General features: G+C 44.0%; 1 pseudogene; it reads left to right on the forward strand.

Annotated features, from left to right (window-relative positions):
- The first annotated feature begins 4,870 nt into the window (after positions 1-4,870).
- LOC141147731 (uncharacterized) lies at positions 4,871-6,925 on the forward strand (annotated as a pseudogene).
- Positions 6,926-17,435: the final 10,510 nt, after the last annotated feature.

A 17,435-nucleotide genomic window follows, 5' to 3' on the forward strand; every position in this document is an offset into this window, starting at 1 on the left:
ACCCCTTCCTCTCAGCTACTTTATTATTGAGGAAGGGGTTGCACCCCCAAAACGCATCCATTGATCTCCCGTGATGGCAGATAGCACATGTTGGCACACTGTGTGCATCCTCCAAATTTGGCTTTTCTAAAAATCGCTGAAACATTTTTAACATTGTAGCACACAAAAAAACAAAGGGATTTGGAGGGGTTTTAAACTCGCCCCAAAACATCAATGATGTTTTTATTTTTTTGAATAACATCATTGATGTTTTTCTTGAGATTTTCCAATTCTAAATTACACCCCATGATCTCCCCGATCAGGATCTGTGCACTTTCTGATGTGAAAGGATCTGGATCCACAACATTACGATCACCTAAAAAGAGAGAAACCAAACAAAGACAGGTATCAAAAATATGCCGGCATCCATCTCTTACCTGAGCCTGTGGTCGCAGACACTCACCTGTTGTGGTGACAATTTCCACCACATCTTTTTCCTCCTCCTGCTCAGCTTGGGTTGGGGGTATTTTCCCTTCTTCCAGAGGTGGGGGGGTCTGTGGTCTCCTCGGATGAGGGGTGTCCTCCCAGTCTTTTCTCCCCTATGTAAAACAAAAATGGTATACTTAGCACACAGATATTTGATGGCAGAACTATAAATAGGAAACATTGCTTGGAAGTGGGGTACAATTGTCTATTTTGGCCGAGTTCCAAAATGTAGCATTTTCAGTGTCCTTTGTCAAGCTGCAATACTTTTTACCTGTTTTGTACAAGCTTCACAGATGGAGTCACCCCTATAGTATACACTGGAGCACCTGTGTGGCCCCCCTAATAAAAATGGTGTTCTGGGGTCCCACACTAGTGCTCCAGTGTCCAGATGTGAAAACAGCTGCTCAGTGTCCTCTCCTTACACAGAATCTAGTTTGCATTTCATTCTAGTAACAAACACATCTACACAACCAAATTAGTTTCATACAAGTAGGGCGTAAAAAATGTGACCAAATGAATATGGCCAAAACAATGGTGTTTTATAGGCCGAAAGAAAAATGTTTGATATGAACGAATAATGTGCCCATGAACATGAAAGTTGCCATTTTAAAATGTACACTTTTAAGAAAAGCACATGGAGCAGCACGAACGTAATAAACATAAAAAGAATAGGAACACAGGACAACTACTTACTTTTTTGCAGCACTCTCCGGATCTTTCTGTACTGCTCGTGTTCTCGTAATTTGAGGTCTGACCACCGCTTCCTGAGCTGATCTTGCGATCGTCGTACCCCGAAATTACGGTGCAGACTTTTGACCACTTTCGCCATGATCTTGGCCTTTCTGACATTGGGGTTGGGGTAAGGTCCATACTTCCCATCATAGTCGGCCTTCTTCAGGATGTCCACCATCTCCAACATCTCCCCAAAGGACATATTTGAGGCCTTAAATCTCCTTCTGGATTGGGACGTCTCCGGATCCGGGCTTTCCTCCTCCTCCTCCTCCTCCTCCTCGTTACTGTAATTAGCACGCACCTGCTGTGTATCCGCCATGTGCTCTTCCCCCACTGCGCAGAACGAAAAGGGGCGGGGAATAGACTAGAAAGAACGTCAGGGGCGGGCGGAGTTATACGCATGCGCAGTGTGTATAAAGCGTAACACGCTGGCGTATTACGTACGATCTGTGTGCGGAGGAAGGAGCATCGGAGGCGCCGATCATGATAACGAAGGTAAGATCTACACTTGGGCCTATACTGCTTCGAAATTGAAGCCTATATTGTAACAAGATTAGGAGAGTTTGGCCTGACCTTAGGGTTTTTCTTGTGTTGTGTCTTGCAGAGAAAATGGATGGCTTCAATGACCACAACTTCCTCCCCCTGTTCATAGACAAGTACAGGGAGCTGCCCTGTCTGTGGCAGGTGAGACATCCTCATTATAATAATAAACAAAAGAGGCAGGCAGCGCTGGAGACACTGCTGGAGTTGGTGAAGCCGGTGGTCCCCACAGCAACCATCCCTTATTTAAAAAACAAAATTGGTGGCCTGAGGAGCACTTAACTTATGGAGCGCAAGAAGGTCACGGATTCCCAGAGGTCGGAGCTGCAGCAGATGACATTTATGTCCCCAGACTGTGGTACTATGAGAGACTGCCATTTCTGTCAGACCACACTGAAGTCAGGGAATCCCTCTCCACTCTTCCTTCCACTCTTCCTTCCACCCCAGCTGAGGCTTCTGATGTCCAACCTGGGCCTTCTAGCCAGGAAGAAGTGGAGGAGCCCAGCTGGAGTCAGGTATAGCATTCTTCTACAGATTTCTGGTCAATAAAGAAATGATCTTTACTAGATTTTATTATTGATCACTAATTGCTGATTGAAAAAGTGTTTGACATATCAATAGACAGTAGTGGGCACCCAAAATTGGGACAAGAATGAAAAATGCTGGGCTCAGAAGGATAGTCTGTTATATTTGTTAACATTCAATTTGCAACAATCATGACGTAAAAATTGTGTGTGATTGATGAATAAAAAACTAAAACTATGTCCCTTTTTCATACACAGGAAGACTTCAGCCAGGAGGAGGCTGTGGAATGTGGCAGCCAGGAGGAGGCGGGGGTTAGTGGCAGCCAGGAGGAGGTGGGGCTAAGTGTCAGCCAAGAGAAGCCTGGGACCAGTCGCAGCCTGACAGAATCGCAGGTTCCTCCCCTCCGCCTTCCATACAAAAGACCCAGGAAGGGGAGTCACGTTCAGGATTCTGCGCCCAGGCTTATTCAGGAGGCTTCTGCGTCCCTCAGAGCCTTACCCACTCCTGAAGAGGCCTTTGCCTGCATGGCTGCCACAAAACTGCAGGGCATGCAGGAGGGTCAACGCCTCATGTGTGAGCAACTTATTTATAAAGTCCTAACTAAGGGGGTGAGTGGCGAAATCACACCCAAGACCAACGTGATTGAGTTGGACCATCCTCCTCCTCCTCCTCCTCCTCCTGCTGCCACAACTCCACCACCAGAGCCACAGCGTGGAAGGAAGCGTGGAAAGAAGACCAGAGAGTGATGACCTGGGTTCAGTCTGGTCTGACAAAAGCTGCAATCTCTTGTATGACCACAGCCTGGGGACACAGATGTCATCTGCTGCTTTCCGGATCTTTGGGACTTCTGGACCAGACTGCACTCCCTTATATATGGACTCCTCGGGCCACCAATTTTGCTTGAAAATAGTTGATGTCTGCCCTGGGGGTCCAAGGCTTCACCCATTTCTGCTGTTTCTCCAGCGTTGCCCCCCTCTTTGTTTAGTTGTGAGCCCTTAAAAAAGGAATTTTTGGGGAAAATTATACTCTCCTGTGTATGTGTGTTTTCATCCAAAAAGGACAGTTTGTTGGTGAGGATTCAGGTACATTTTGAAAGTACAATGTGAAATTAACAAGAGACAACAACACCAAACAATCTCCTACAGATTAAATAGAACAACATATCAATGGTGTTGTGGTAACTTGACACACAAAACACACACAAAAATATTCTGGAGTAAAAATTAAAATACAATAAAACAAAGATCAGCCTTGAAAAAAAGACAAACCAAAAAAAAAAAAAATCTGCCTTAAAACCAAAAAAAAAAAAAACAACACAAAAATAATGTTGTCAAATCAAAATATATTGAGGGAATCCCGATAAATAGTAAAGAAATAAGTTTGTGAGAAGTCTGTGTGAATATGAGCAGCAAAACTACTTCATTCTTCTCACATTATAAAGAAGAAGAGAGTGCGCTGTATTAAACCATTTTTAACATTGCAGCGTGACGAAAGTGCTGTATCCATTCCGAACGCTAATTTTACCCGACCGAGCTGTTCCGTCTCGGAATTTCTTCTGAGCATGCGTGGCACTTTGTGCGTCGGAACAGGCCACACACGGTCGGAATTGACGCAATCGGATTTTGTTGTCGGAAAATTTTATAGCCTGCTCTCAAACTTTGTGTGTCGGAAAATCCGATGGAAATTGTCCGATGGAGCCCACGCACAGTCGGAATGTCCGACAACACGCTCCGATCGGACATTTTCCATCGGAAAATCCGACCGTGTGTACGGGGCATAAAAGTATGTGTATGGAGTATATATATAGTGATAAAACCTTTACTATATCAAACGCAGTTCCGTGGTCTAGAAATGCATGATAACGTTTTCAAAACATAGACACAACCATATACAAATAGGCTGACATAATAATATAAATACACCATGAACATATACATTGTATCATTATGTCAGCCTATTTGTATATGGTTGTGTCTTTGTTCTGAAAACTTTATCATGCATTTCTAGACCATGGAACTGCATTTGATATAATAAAGGTTTTATATATATATATATATTTATATATATATACAGTAACAAACCTCATTTAAAGTCCCATTCTTAGGAAGTGGTGTAAGAAGCATACAGGAAGTCTTGTGTGACAGGAAGAGGACTTTGTTGAAATAGGCAACAGGAGAATTTTTAAGCAGTGAAGGAAACATCTGGTGATCCATTAACATCCAGTAAATGTCCTCATGGGACATCACCCATCACAGTGCCTCCACCTCTCTATCAAACAGTGGTAAGAAGATTCTGGAAATCACCAACAAGATCTGCTGACAGGAGGGTTCCTATAATGTGTCAGGATGTCACTGTCTATTTCTCCATGGAGGAGTGGGAGTATTTAGAAGGGCACAAGGATCTCTACAAGGACGTCATGATGGACAATGAGCCGCCCCTCATTTCACTGAATGGATCCAGTAATGGAAACCCACCAGAGAGATGTCCCCATCTTCTGAATTCCTGGGATTCCACACATGAAGGTCACACCATCCCTCATTATCATCAGGATGAAGCTGGGATAAAAGAGGAAGAAGAGGAGACATCGGTGAGTGGAGATCAGCAGTCTATGGAGGAGGGTTGTCCTTTGTAGTCTCAGAATTCCTACACAAGAAGATCACAACTATACAGAGAATGATCAGGATGAAGAACGAAAAGACAATGAAGTTGAGAGTAAAGAGGAAGAAGATATGTTGGTGAGTGGAGATCAGCAGTCTATGGAGGAGGGTTGTCCTCTGTATTCTCAGAATTCCAGCCAGGAACATCCAAACTATACAGAAAATAATCAGAATGAAGAACGGAAAGACATCAAAGTTGAGGATGAAGAGGAAGAAGAAGAGAGGTTAGTGAGTGGAGATCAGCAGTCTATGGAAGAGGGAGAGATGATTAGGGAAACTAAACAGTAGGAATCTTCTCTACATATGGAAACAACAGATGGCAGCTATATCTGGAATGTCTCTGAGGGGCAACTTATTTTATCTCCAGATTTGAATGCAAAATCGAATTACATCACCCAGAACTTTCCAGGAGATAATCCAATAACTCAAAATATACGGAGACCAATGGATGACTCTAATCCTCAGGAGTCTTATGATATATCACATACTGACTCCAGAGACTCATCTAAGATCTTACGCTATGGAGAGATCAGCAGATCCATCTAAACTCGAGGAATCTTCCTTAAGCCCAGAAATCTTTCACTAAAAACAGGGAACTTCTTAGACATCAGAGAAGTCACACGGCTGGGAGTTCTTATTCGTGTCTAGAGTGTGGAAAAAGTTTTATTCAGAGAAAAGAACCACCAAAAAATTTCTTGAGAACCACCAAAAAATTAGCAAGGCTATGCATTCCTTTTCATGTTCAGAGTGCAGGAAATGTTTCAATGAGAAAGAAAAACTTCTTACACACCAGAAAATTCACCCAGGTGGGCATCCTTATTCATGTTCAGAGTGTGGGAAATATTTCACTCTGAAATCAAACCTTCGCACACACCAGAAACGTCACACAGGTGAATGCCCCTATATAGGTTCGGAGTGCAGGAAAAGTTTCGCTTTGAAAACGTCACTTCTTGTACACTAAAGAATTCTCACAGGGGAGCGTCCCTATCCATGTTCGGAGTGTGGGAAATGTTTCACTGAGAGAGGAGACCTTTTTAGGCATCAGAAAACTCACACGGATGAGTGTTCCTTTTTATATCCGGAGTGAGGAAAATATTTCAGTGAGAACAGAGGGCTTGTTGTACACCAAAAAATTCACACCAGCGCTGGTCTCTATTCATGTCCGGAGTGCGGGAAATGTTACACTGAGAAAAAAATTACTTCTTGTGCACCAAAGAAATCACACGGGGGAGCATCCGTATGCATGTTCAGAGTGTGGGAAATGTTTCACTCAGAAAAGTAGGCTTGTTGTACACCAGGAAATTCACACTGGTGAGCGTCCCTATTCCTGTCCAGAGTGTGGAAAATGTTTCCCTGGCAAAGGAAGGCTTGATCAGCACAAGAAAACTCACACAGGTGAGCATCCTTATTTGTGTTCGGAGTGTGGGAAATGTTTCACTTAGAAGGAAAGCCTTCTTAGGCACCAGACTTGCCACACAGGCGAGCATCCCTTTTTGTGTTCAGAGTGCGGGAAATGTTTTGCTGAGAAAGGAACCCTTGTTAAACGCCAGAAAATTCACAAAAATGACCGTCCTCATTCATGTCCAGAGTGTGGGAAAAGTTTTATTAATTAAAAGGACCTTCTCATACACCATAGAACTCACACAGGGGAGTATCCCTATGCTTGTTCAGAGTGCGATAAAAGCTTCATGGAGCGAGGAAGCCTTACAGTACACCAGAAAATTCACACGGGTGAGCGTCCCCATACATATTCAGAGGGCGGGAAAGGTTTCACTCAGAAAGGAACCCTTGTTAGACACCAGAGATGTCGCATGGGTGAACAGCCCTATTTATGTACAGATTGTGGGAAATGTTTCAATCAGAAAATACACCTTCTTAGACACCAGCAGAGCCACGCGGGTACTCGTCCCTATTCATGTTCAGAGTGCGGGAAATGTTTCACTGAGAAAACAGGCCTTGTCAGGCACCAGAAAAATTCACACGGGCTCACAGGGCAGGGAGAGTGAGAGCCCCTCATAACCGGCAGTATGCAGACCCGAAGATCCAAGAACTATGGAGATAGAAGTACATCAGAGACCTTTCATAAACTTGTGAACTTCAGATTTTCTGAAGGATGATTTGCTTAAGTGGTGCACCCCGTGTGCCGCAAAATACTAATCCTTTTGCTGCCAGTGCTAATTTTGCATTTAAAAAAAATTATTTTAGGCCTGAAGATTACATAAGATCCCCAAAACTTTATTTTTTTTCTGAAAGCAGACACCCCGTAGAATAAAATGGTGGTTGTTCCAATTATTGTCACACAATCTTAGCATAATGCAGGATTTCAGTAAAAAAGGAATTTTAGGACAAACACACACAATAGATTACCTGACTACCTCCAAAACAGTGCCCTCTGCCCCCCCTTCACATCACCCCCCCCCACTATATTGCCCTGTACCCCCCAAAATAGTGTCCTCTGCCCCCTTCACATCCCCCCCAACTGTAGTGTCCTGTACCCCCTCCCCAAAACAGTGTCCTCTGCCCCCCTTAACATCACCCCCCACTGTAGTGTCCTGTACACCCCAAAATAGTGGCCTCTGCCCTTTCACATCACCCACCCCTCCTGTAGTGTTCTGTACCCCCCTATGCAATGTCCTCTGTCCCCTTCCCATCACCCTCCCCCTCACTATAATGTCCTCTGTCCTCTGCGGTGTTCTCTACCCCCCATCTGTAGTGCCCTGTACCCCCCCAATACAGTGTCCTCTGTCCCCCTTCACATCACCCACCCCCTGTAGTGTCCTGTACCCCCCAATGCAATGTCCTCTGCCCCTTCACATCAACCCCTCCCCACTGTAGTGTTCTGTACCCCAAAATAGTGTCCTCTGCCCCCCTCACATCACCCCCCTCACTTTAGTGTCCTGTACCCCAAAATAGTTTCCTCTGCCCCCTTCACATCACCCTCCTCCTCCTCCCCACTGTAATGTCCTGTTCCCCACAGCAGTGTTCTCTATCCCCCAACTGTAGTGTCCTGTACCCCCCCAATAGAGTGTCCTCTGCCCCCCTTCACATCATCCACCCCCCTGTAGTGTCCTGTACCCCCCAATGCAATGTCCTCTGCCCCTTTACATCAACCCCCCCCCCACTGTAGTGTCCCATACCCGCCAAAATAGTGTCTTCTGCCCCTTAACATCACCCCCCCAATGTAGTGTCCTGTACCCCCATAGCAGTGTTCTCTGTCCCCCTCCCACCACAGTGATGTCCCACTGTGGACTCTCCCCATTCTAGTGTTCTCTGCCACCCAAAGCAGCATCCTCTGCCCCCTTTACATTACCCCCCACTGTAGTGCCCTGTACACCCCAAAACAGTGTCCTCTGCCCCCCTTCACATCACCCCCTCACTGTAGTGTCCTTTACCCCCAAAATAATGTCCTCTGTCCCCCTTCACATCAACCCCCCGTAGTGTTCTGTGCCCCAATGCAATGTCCTCTGCCCGCTTCACATCAACCCCCCCCCACTATAGTGTGCCCTACCCCCAAAATAGTGTCCTCTGCCCCTCCTTCACATCCAACCCCTCCTGTAGTGTCCTGTGCCCCCAAATGAAATGTCCTCTGCCCCTTCACATCAACCCCCCCACTGTAGTGTCCTGTACCCCCCAAAAGTGTCCTCTGCCTCCCTTCACATCACCCTCCCCTACTGTAGTGTTCTGTATATCCAAAATAGTGTACTCCCCCCTTCACATCACCCCCCCCCCCCCCACTGTGGTGTCCTGTACCCCCAATAAATAAAAAATAAATAAATAAAGTCCCATTCTTTCTCCTTTTGTTTTTATTCTATATAGCCAAGGATGTAGGCTTGTCACTGTGGACATGCCAGGTCACACTTTTTTCCTCTTTTTCACCTAAATGCTCATGGATACAAAAAACATTCATTACAGTTGTAATTATGACCTGATTTACCTGATGAGCTCGATATGATGCATCTTTTAAACAAGAAGGGCAGTGTTGTGTATTACCCTGATGCTGTGTTCTATAACTAATGCCCCGTACACACGGTCGGACTTTGTTCGGACATTCCGACAACAAAATCCTAGGATTTTTTCAGACGGATGTTGGCTCAAACTTGTCTTGCATACACACGGTCACACAAAGTTGTCGGAAAATCCGATCGTTCTAAACGTGGTGACGTAAAACACGTACGTTGGGACTATAAACGGGGCAGTGGCCAATAGCTTTCATCTCTTTATTTATTCTGAGAATGCGTGGCACTTTGTCCGTCGGATTTGTGTACACACGATCGGAATTTCCGACAACGGATTTTGTTGTCGGAAAATTTTATATCCTGCTCTCAAACTTTGTGTGTCGGAAAATCTGATGGAAAATGTGTGATGGAGCCCACACACGGTCGGAATTTCCGACAACAAGGTCCTATCACACATTTTCCGTTGGAAAATCCGACCGTGTGTATGGGGCATAAGAGTTGAGCAACTTGTTTGCACTTTTGCTCTTTCCTGGTATACATAAATACAGACATGGCCTGTCATGTGTAACATTGAAATTTAGGTTGTTAGGATTTAGCAATTACATGTTATGTGTGTTTTAACTAACACAACAATACTGCGGTAAGTATAGCAGGGCTAAGCCATTCTACAACAGAATAATATATTATTCCCAGAAAAACTTTTTTAAATAGTCTATCCAATCTAAGTTCCAAGGGGTTCCCTGATAACTATACTGTATATGTACACATACATAGTCTTGTAATCAAAATAAACACTATATACATATACATACTGTATATTGTCGTAGAGGGGCTTCACATTTCTATGGTTACCACAACATTGGTTCATAGCTCTAATGTCCTGTACACACGATAGGATTTCCCGAAACAAATGCTCGATGGGAGCTAGTTGTCGGAAATTCCGATCGTGTGTAGGCTCCATCGGACATTTTCCGTCGGAATTTCCGACAAACAAAATTTGAAATCTGGATCTCAAATTTTCTGACAACAAAATCCGTTCTCGGAAATTCCGATCGTGTGTGCACAATTCTGACGCACAAAACTCCACGCATGCTCGGAATCAAGCAGAAGAACCGCACTGGCTACTGAACTTCATTTTTCTCGGCTCGTCGTGCGTGTTGTACGTCACTGCGTTCTTGACATTCGAAATTCCCGACAAGATTTGTGTGACCGTGTGTATGCAAGATAAGTTTGAGCCAACATTCGGAAAAAAACATGGATTTTGTTGTCAGAAAATCCTATCATGTGTACGGGGCATAATTGTATCTCTTTTTATATTTATATTTATACTCTAGAACAGGGGTGGGCAACCTTTTGAGCACAGTGTGTTGAAAAATATTTTCAAAGAAATTGAGAGTGACGATTTTATAACAAAAAATGTCAACTTCACACTCTCAATCACGAAAAGGATTTTTTATAAAGTAAATGCTGTAAACTGAGTAGTAGTGAGAAATTAACATCCTGCACTCTCATGCCTCAGGTCAGCCCCAATTCCTGCAACTCCACACTTCAGATCAGCCCCAATTCATGCACCTTCACACCTCAGATCACTGCCCCCCTGCAAATCTGTTTCTCCACTCATACTCATCTGTCCCACCACTGTAACCCCCTGCACATCTGCCCCACCACACATCTGCCCCACCACTGTAACCCCCTGCACATTTGCCCCACCACTGTACCACCTTGCACATCTGCCCCACCACTGTACCACCCTGCACATCTGTCCCACCTCTGTACACCCTGCCCATCTGTCCCACCACTGTAACCCCCTGCTCTTCTGTCCCACCACTGTAACCCCCTGCTCATCTGCCCCACCACTGTAACCCCCTGCTCATCTGCCCCACCAATGTCTCCCCTTTCTCATCTGCCCCACCACTGTACCTTCCTGCACATCTGCTCCACCGCTATACCCCCATGCTCTTCTGTCTCACCGCTGAACCATCTTCTCATCTGTCCTAACACTGAACTTATCTGCGCATCTGTCCCACCACTGTAACCCCCTTTCTCATCTGCACCACCAATGTACCTCCTGCACATTTGCCTCAACACTGTATCTCCTGCACATCTGTCCCACCTCTGTTCCCCCTCCTCATCTGTTCCACCAATGTATCTCCTTTCTCCTCTGTCCCACCATTGTACCCTCCTGTACATCTGACCCACCTCTGTACCCCCTGCTCTTCTGCCCAACCACTGTAGCCTGTAGCCCCCTGCTCATCTGTCCCACCAATACACCTCCTTTCACATGTGCCCCACCACTGTACCCCCTGCTCTTCTGTCCCACCACTGAACCACCTTCTCATCTGCCCCAACACTGAACCCCCCCACTCATCTTTCTCACCACTGTAACCCCCTTCTAATCTGGCCCGAACCTTCCCCCCTGCTCATCTGTCCCACCACTGAACCCCCTGCTCATCTGTTCCACCACTGTAACCCCCTGCTCATCTGTCCCATCACTGTACCCTCTGCTTTTCTGTCCCACCGCTGAACCCCCCTTCTGATCCCTCCCACTACTGTACCTCCTGCACATCTGCCCCACCACTGAACCATATCTCAGTTCAGTAGATCTAGAGGTTCATTACCATTTGCTAACAGGTTACAAAATTTCACAACGAGACCAATATGATTCTATCAATTGAACAAAGGGAATTGAGGCAGACCTCTCTTGCAAGAGGCTTTTCCAATAGTATTGAAGCACATGAAACATGCAATAAGGCAACAGAAAAGGTTACTAAATTAGATACTACTCCCAATAGGGAGGATCTCATGACAGCACTATTTTTTAAATTAAGAAATACCCTACAGAAAGAAATGACACAATGGTGGGACATTCTACTATTAGAAAACTACATCAAAACAGATCGTGTGCCCAGAGGACTGAGACTTGATTGGAAAAGGTCCACTGATGGTGACCCCACGTATACACAAAAGTCGGAATCACGTACTAAATATAGTACATATCTAAAGACACCCTCACATCACATGAAAAACAACAAAGACAACATTAACATGCAGAGACACAATAGAGGTTCCCGAAACTACTATAAACAAGACCATTTAAAGAACCCCACAGATAATGCCCAAGAGAGAGGGGGGAGAGTTCTGGCCCATGAAGACAAACAGGGGACAGCCCCCTCCCACCCCTACCCCTACAACAACAAAAACAAATGGACAAAAAACTGAGTAGAGAAACGGGTCTGACTCTATCATCAGAAGTCAGAGAAAAAGAACAAAGAGACCATACAAATAAATCTGCCAACACCACAAGAAAAACTGATGACAACAAAAACAATAATCATACGAAGAGCATGAACCTAGCTTCACCACCGGAAAGGACCACGACCTGGAATGGCAATGGCCAGTAGACAGCCAATATACCAACTAAGACAAATCCAATGGAGAAGATGTTACCACACACTTTTTTAGAGGAGGGAGTTGTGGGAAGTTGGAGCCCCACAGCTCAACAGGAGATCCACCTGGAACTACCACAGAAGATGGTAAGAAAAAGAGAATATGGAGAAGAAGAGGTCGACGGGGAGGAAAGAACAACAAAAAGAAGGAAAAGATAACTTCCACGTATACTACAATCAAAATCTTCAATCTATCCAGCTCGGTATTTGATGACACAGAACTCAACGTCCTACGTAAGGGTCTCAATTTTGCTCACAAAAATCCCCCAAATCTCTTTGAGATCTTTGTAGACCTGAATAGGTGTACGAGAAACCTTACCCTCAAAAGGTACTTTGCTCTTCCCAAATTACCACCTAAGATGCCATCAGTACCTACAAATACACCATCTGGTAACAATTTACAGGATGTAGACATCACACTTTTAGATCTGGAGAGCTTGTATTTAGAGGGGACCTGTGAGGATATTGAAATGGAACCAGAACTTTTAGCCCTTATGGAAAAACAGATTACTCATACAGATTTTAAATCTAAGTCCTCCTTCCACCCTCACTGGGCAAAAGGGAAGTTTATTCCAATCTTCTATGAGATAGTGTTGAATGAGATAAAAAAAGATCTGCCAAAAAAAGCCACCCCAATGGAACATATGAACACTCTTTAGACAAGGACCATGAAGTCCCAAAAGAAATCATCAAGAAGTTCCAGGATAGAGAGGATATTATTGTCAGGCAAGCTGATAAGGGTGGCGGCCTAGTCATCCAAGATCGAGATGACTATATGGCGGAGGCCTTGAGACTCCTAGGCGATAAAGACACCTATGAGAAACTTCCAGCCGATCCACTATCAGCCTATGCAACTACTCTTGAATTACTTCTAAATCGAGTCAGAGAGAATGGAGTCATCACAAAAAGTGAATACCTTTTTCTAAACAAACAACATCCATTAACACCCACTTCTATCACATCCCCAAGATCCACAAAGATCAGATCAATCCACCTGGTAGACCCATCATCGCTGGGATAGATAGCCTAACAAGTAATTTGGGGTGCTATATTGACCAGTTATTACAGGATCTCTACACCTCCATCCAACACAAATATGGCATAAAAGCGGTTGAACACTATTTATCTAAGAGCAACATACACCCTTTACAAACCAAATTCCTCATTGACTCCGTTGAGTTTTATCTTACCCACAATTACTTTTCCTATGTGGGTGAGTACTACAGACAACAATCCCTTTAAGGCTCAGCTCGCCCTCTACACTAGATATATAGATAACATCTTGATTATTTGGAATGGATCAAATACAGATTTAAACAAATTCCTCGAGTACTGAAATTCTAATCCATTTGGCATATCATTCACCCATGTGGTCGATGACGCATCTCTTGTTTTTCTAGATCTTGAACTGCAGGTAGACGAAGAAGGCACGATCTTCTCCAAAACCCACTTCAAACCCAGTGCTGGGAATTCCTATCTACATGCAAAAAGCCACCATCACCCGAAATGGATTCACAACATCCATATGGGCAATTTTGCAGGCTAAAGAGAACATGCACCAGAAAAAGTGACTATCAAAAGCAAGGGTCTATCCTAAAATGGAAATTCCTAGAGAAGGGATATAAAGAAGACCTCATAGAACAAGCCTTCTCAAAATACCGGACTCAGTATGATGAAAACCCCTCAGACATTTTTAGAACTAATGTATACCTCAAGATGGGATTTTAGGGGCAATGCAATAATTGGGCAGTGTAGAATTATAGTTAAAAAGGAATTTTATTGGTACAAAAATGAATAGAATATACATAAACATACACATTGATCTATAATTAAGAAGTATTGAATGATTATAAAAACATCAGATATATGAAAACATATGATGCATCCTACTGCTAGTTACAAGTACCACCCCCGATAGGTGTGATGGCGTTCTGATAGCAGATTTCCTACGCGTTTCAACTTATTGTAAGGATAAAGTCTTCCTCAGGGAGGGACTGCATCACATTCTAAAATTTCAAGTGATAGCATGATTACTGATATATACTTAAATATTTGTATGTTGCCTATATCTACAGAAATCGCATTGCAGCAGAAAAGTAGTATATGCGACTTACATTTGCATTTAGCTGTGAAAAAATCGCTTTCCCAGTGCTGGCAGGGGTCCTAACACGTGATTGTCAGTACTGCTCAACTATCCTCTACGGGATGGCCTGGTGTATTGTGAAAAAAACAGTATTTGGCAGTCGTGATAATTAAACAACTGAAAAACATGAATGGTAGAGGAGAGATACTAAGAAATTGAACATCAAAAAAGGTCAGAGAATGGAAATAATGGTGATTCATAGGAGAAATAAAGTTCCCCAGAACCATCATAGAGTAAAAGAGATCCAATACCTTAAATTGATTGTATCAGGTGTAGTGTTCCAAGTGGCAGGGAGCTCCGATCCTGGAGTACCTCTCTGTAGCAAAGCCAGTTGTGGAATGCTGCCTGTGGCCATCCCTGGCGTCCTAATATATGGGGTGTGGGCGTGGCAAAGTGATGGGCGTGACCTTGTTTTGGGTAAAGTCTCACATTCATTGGTGGTACAGTGGAAGGGGAGCGGCTTCAATTGGCCGCCGTCATTGTTTGGAAAAGGCACCTTTGTACTGTGTATTGAAGGGGAGCGTCCACAAGCTTCCCTGTTGTCTGGGTAACAGACGCTTCACCTCCTCCTTCCTTGTCTCCTCCCCGTGACGTGAAGCCTATTGCTTACACATAGCCCATATAGTATGGGCGCGGGGTGAGGAGGGGAGAGAGGTGCGTCTGGTTGCCGGGGCAACGTGCGTATGACGTCGGGGTCACATGGTCCCGACGTCAATTTCTAAAAGAGGGAGGGGCGCCGTGTGACTCCACAGCGCTATTGAACAGTCTTATCCAGGTTATATGTGGCATCGGGGCATAGTAGCCCCGCTGCCTGACAAACAGGTATCAAAGTATGTACAGCGGTGTATGGGGTACTGTTCCATGCTGATGTCATAGATGTCACAGCGACAAGTATGACAGAGAGTGGCAGATCTATTCTCCCTCATTTGAGATAGGAAAGAAGGGGAAAAGAAAAAAGAAAAAAATTGTGTGATAAAGAAATTGCAAAAAATTAGTTAAAAATAAAGATAATGCAAATGAAGTATGAAATGTATATAATGAGAGAATGTGAGAAGAAGAAGGGGGATTTTTTGTTCTTAAATTTGCCCAAACCTCTCTGTGATGATTATACTGTCATTAAGCAAATGACAGAACATCAAAATTAGAGCTTGTAACCACCGACACAGTAGGAAATCCCGGGGCATCAAAATGAAATCTGACGCCTTCGGGGTATGCGATTTCTGTAGATATAGGCAACATACAAATATTTAAGTATATATCAGTAATCATGCTGTCACTTGAAATTTTAGAATGTGATGCAGTCCCTCCCTGAGGAAGACTTTATCCTTACAATAAGTTGAAACACGTTGGAAATCTGCTATCAGAACGCCATCACACCTATCGGGGGTGGTACTTGTAACTAGCAGTAGGATGCATCATATGTTTTCATATATCTGATGTTTTTATAATCATTCAATATTTCTTAATTATAGATCAATGTGTATGTTTATGTATATTCTATTCATTTTTGTACCAATAAAATTCCTTTTTAACTATAATTCAACACTGCCCAATTATTGCATTGCCCCTAAAATCCCATCTTGAGGTATACATTAGTTCTAAAAATTATAAGGGATGATGGCAATGACACAGCCAACCCTCTGAGTCATATATTTGTGTAAACCCCTCAGACATTATGGTGATGAAAACCAAAAAAACTCCAAAAAACAAACGGATCATCAACAAACAAGATCTCTCCAACTCTATTAGATTCAGCACGCAATACAACACAAAAGGACTTGATATTCAGAGAGTAATCGAGCACAATTGGAACATCCTTATACAAGATCCCATCCTTAATCAGATTCTGCCATCTAGACCGGAAGTCGTGTTCCGTAAATCCAAAGACCTTAGAAGTTTGATAGCACCGAGCAGAGTACGGAAAGTCCCAAACTAAACAAAGATCACTAAGAGCCCATTCACACAGGGGAAACTTTGGATCCGACTTCAAGTCGCCCCAAGTCGCCCCTAGTCGCCTCAAGTCACGCTACATGAAAAAATCAATGTAAATGAATGGATCCGTCTTAATGTACACTACTGCAGTCTCTCCGACTTCAGAAAAGGTTCCTGTACTACTTCAATCCGACTTGAAGGCAACTTGTACCCATTGATTTCAATGGAAGTTGCCTCCAAGTCTGATCACTGTTCATACTGAGGCAACTTTACAGGAAGCAGAAAGGAAACAGAAAGTAATTTACTCCACTAAACAGCCAGCCCCCTCCTTCTCACACACAGCTGATAAGCTCTGATTGGCCACTTGTAAAGTTCCCTGTCCTGGAGGCGACTTCAAGTTGTGTTGTAAGTTGCTTCAAGTCGTGCTGTGATTCATACTCAAGTCGTGTCCAAGTTGCCTCCCAAAGTCGCGCTGGAAGTCGTGTTGCCCCTGTGTGAATGGGCTCTAACGGTCCCTGGTCATCAATTTTTGACCAAAAGGGAAACTATAAATGTGGAGTCAGAAACTGTGGAGCCTGTGCATACATGTCACACCGCAAAAAGGAAGTCTTGGGGTCCGATGGCCATAGCCATAGAATTGGCCAGTTTATCAACTGTTGTACTTTGTATCTGGTTTATGGTATGGTCTGTGGTTTACCGTATGTTGGGCGTACAACACGTCCACTAAGAACAAGATTCAGTGAACACAAATGCAGCATTATCAATGGCAATTTGTACGATCATTACGTGAAAAACAAGAAGAGACACAACTATTCAGTTCCCAGACACTTCAAGGAGTGCCACAATGGAGACCCAACAGGCTTAAATATGTTTGGCATAGAAGCCATCAAAAAAGATGATGATATGGGAAGGAGATTTCAGAGACTCTGTAGACGAGAATCTTTCTGGATCCTTACACTTGGTTCCTTGGCCCTTGCTGGGATGAACAAAGATCTCGAAGTCCATGGGGTAGTTTAGATGCACTACTATACAGATTGTC

The sequence above is a fragment of the Aquarana catesbeiana genome, linkage group LG06 (assembly GCF_042186555.1).
Source record: "Aquarana catesbeiana isolate 2022-GZ linkage group LG06, ASM4218655v1, whole genome shotgun sequence".
Classification (NCBI taxonomy): Eukaryota; Metazoa; Chordata; class Amphibia; order Anura; family Ranidae; genus Aquarana; species Aquarana catesbeiana.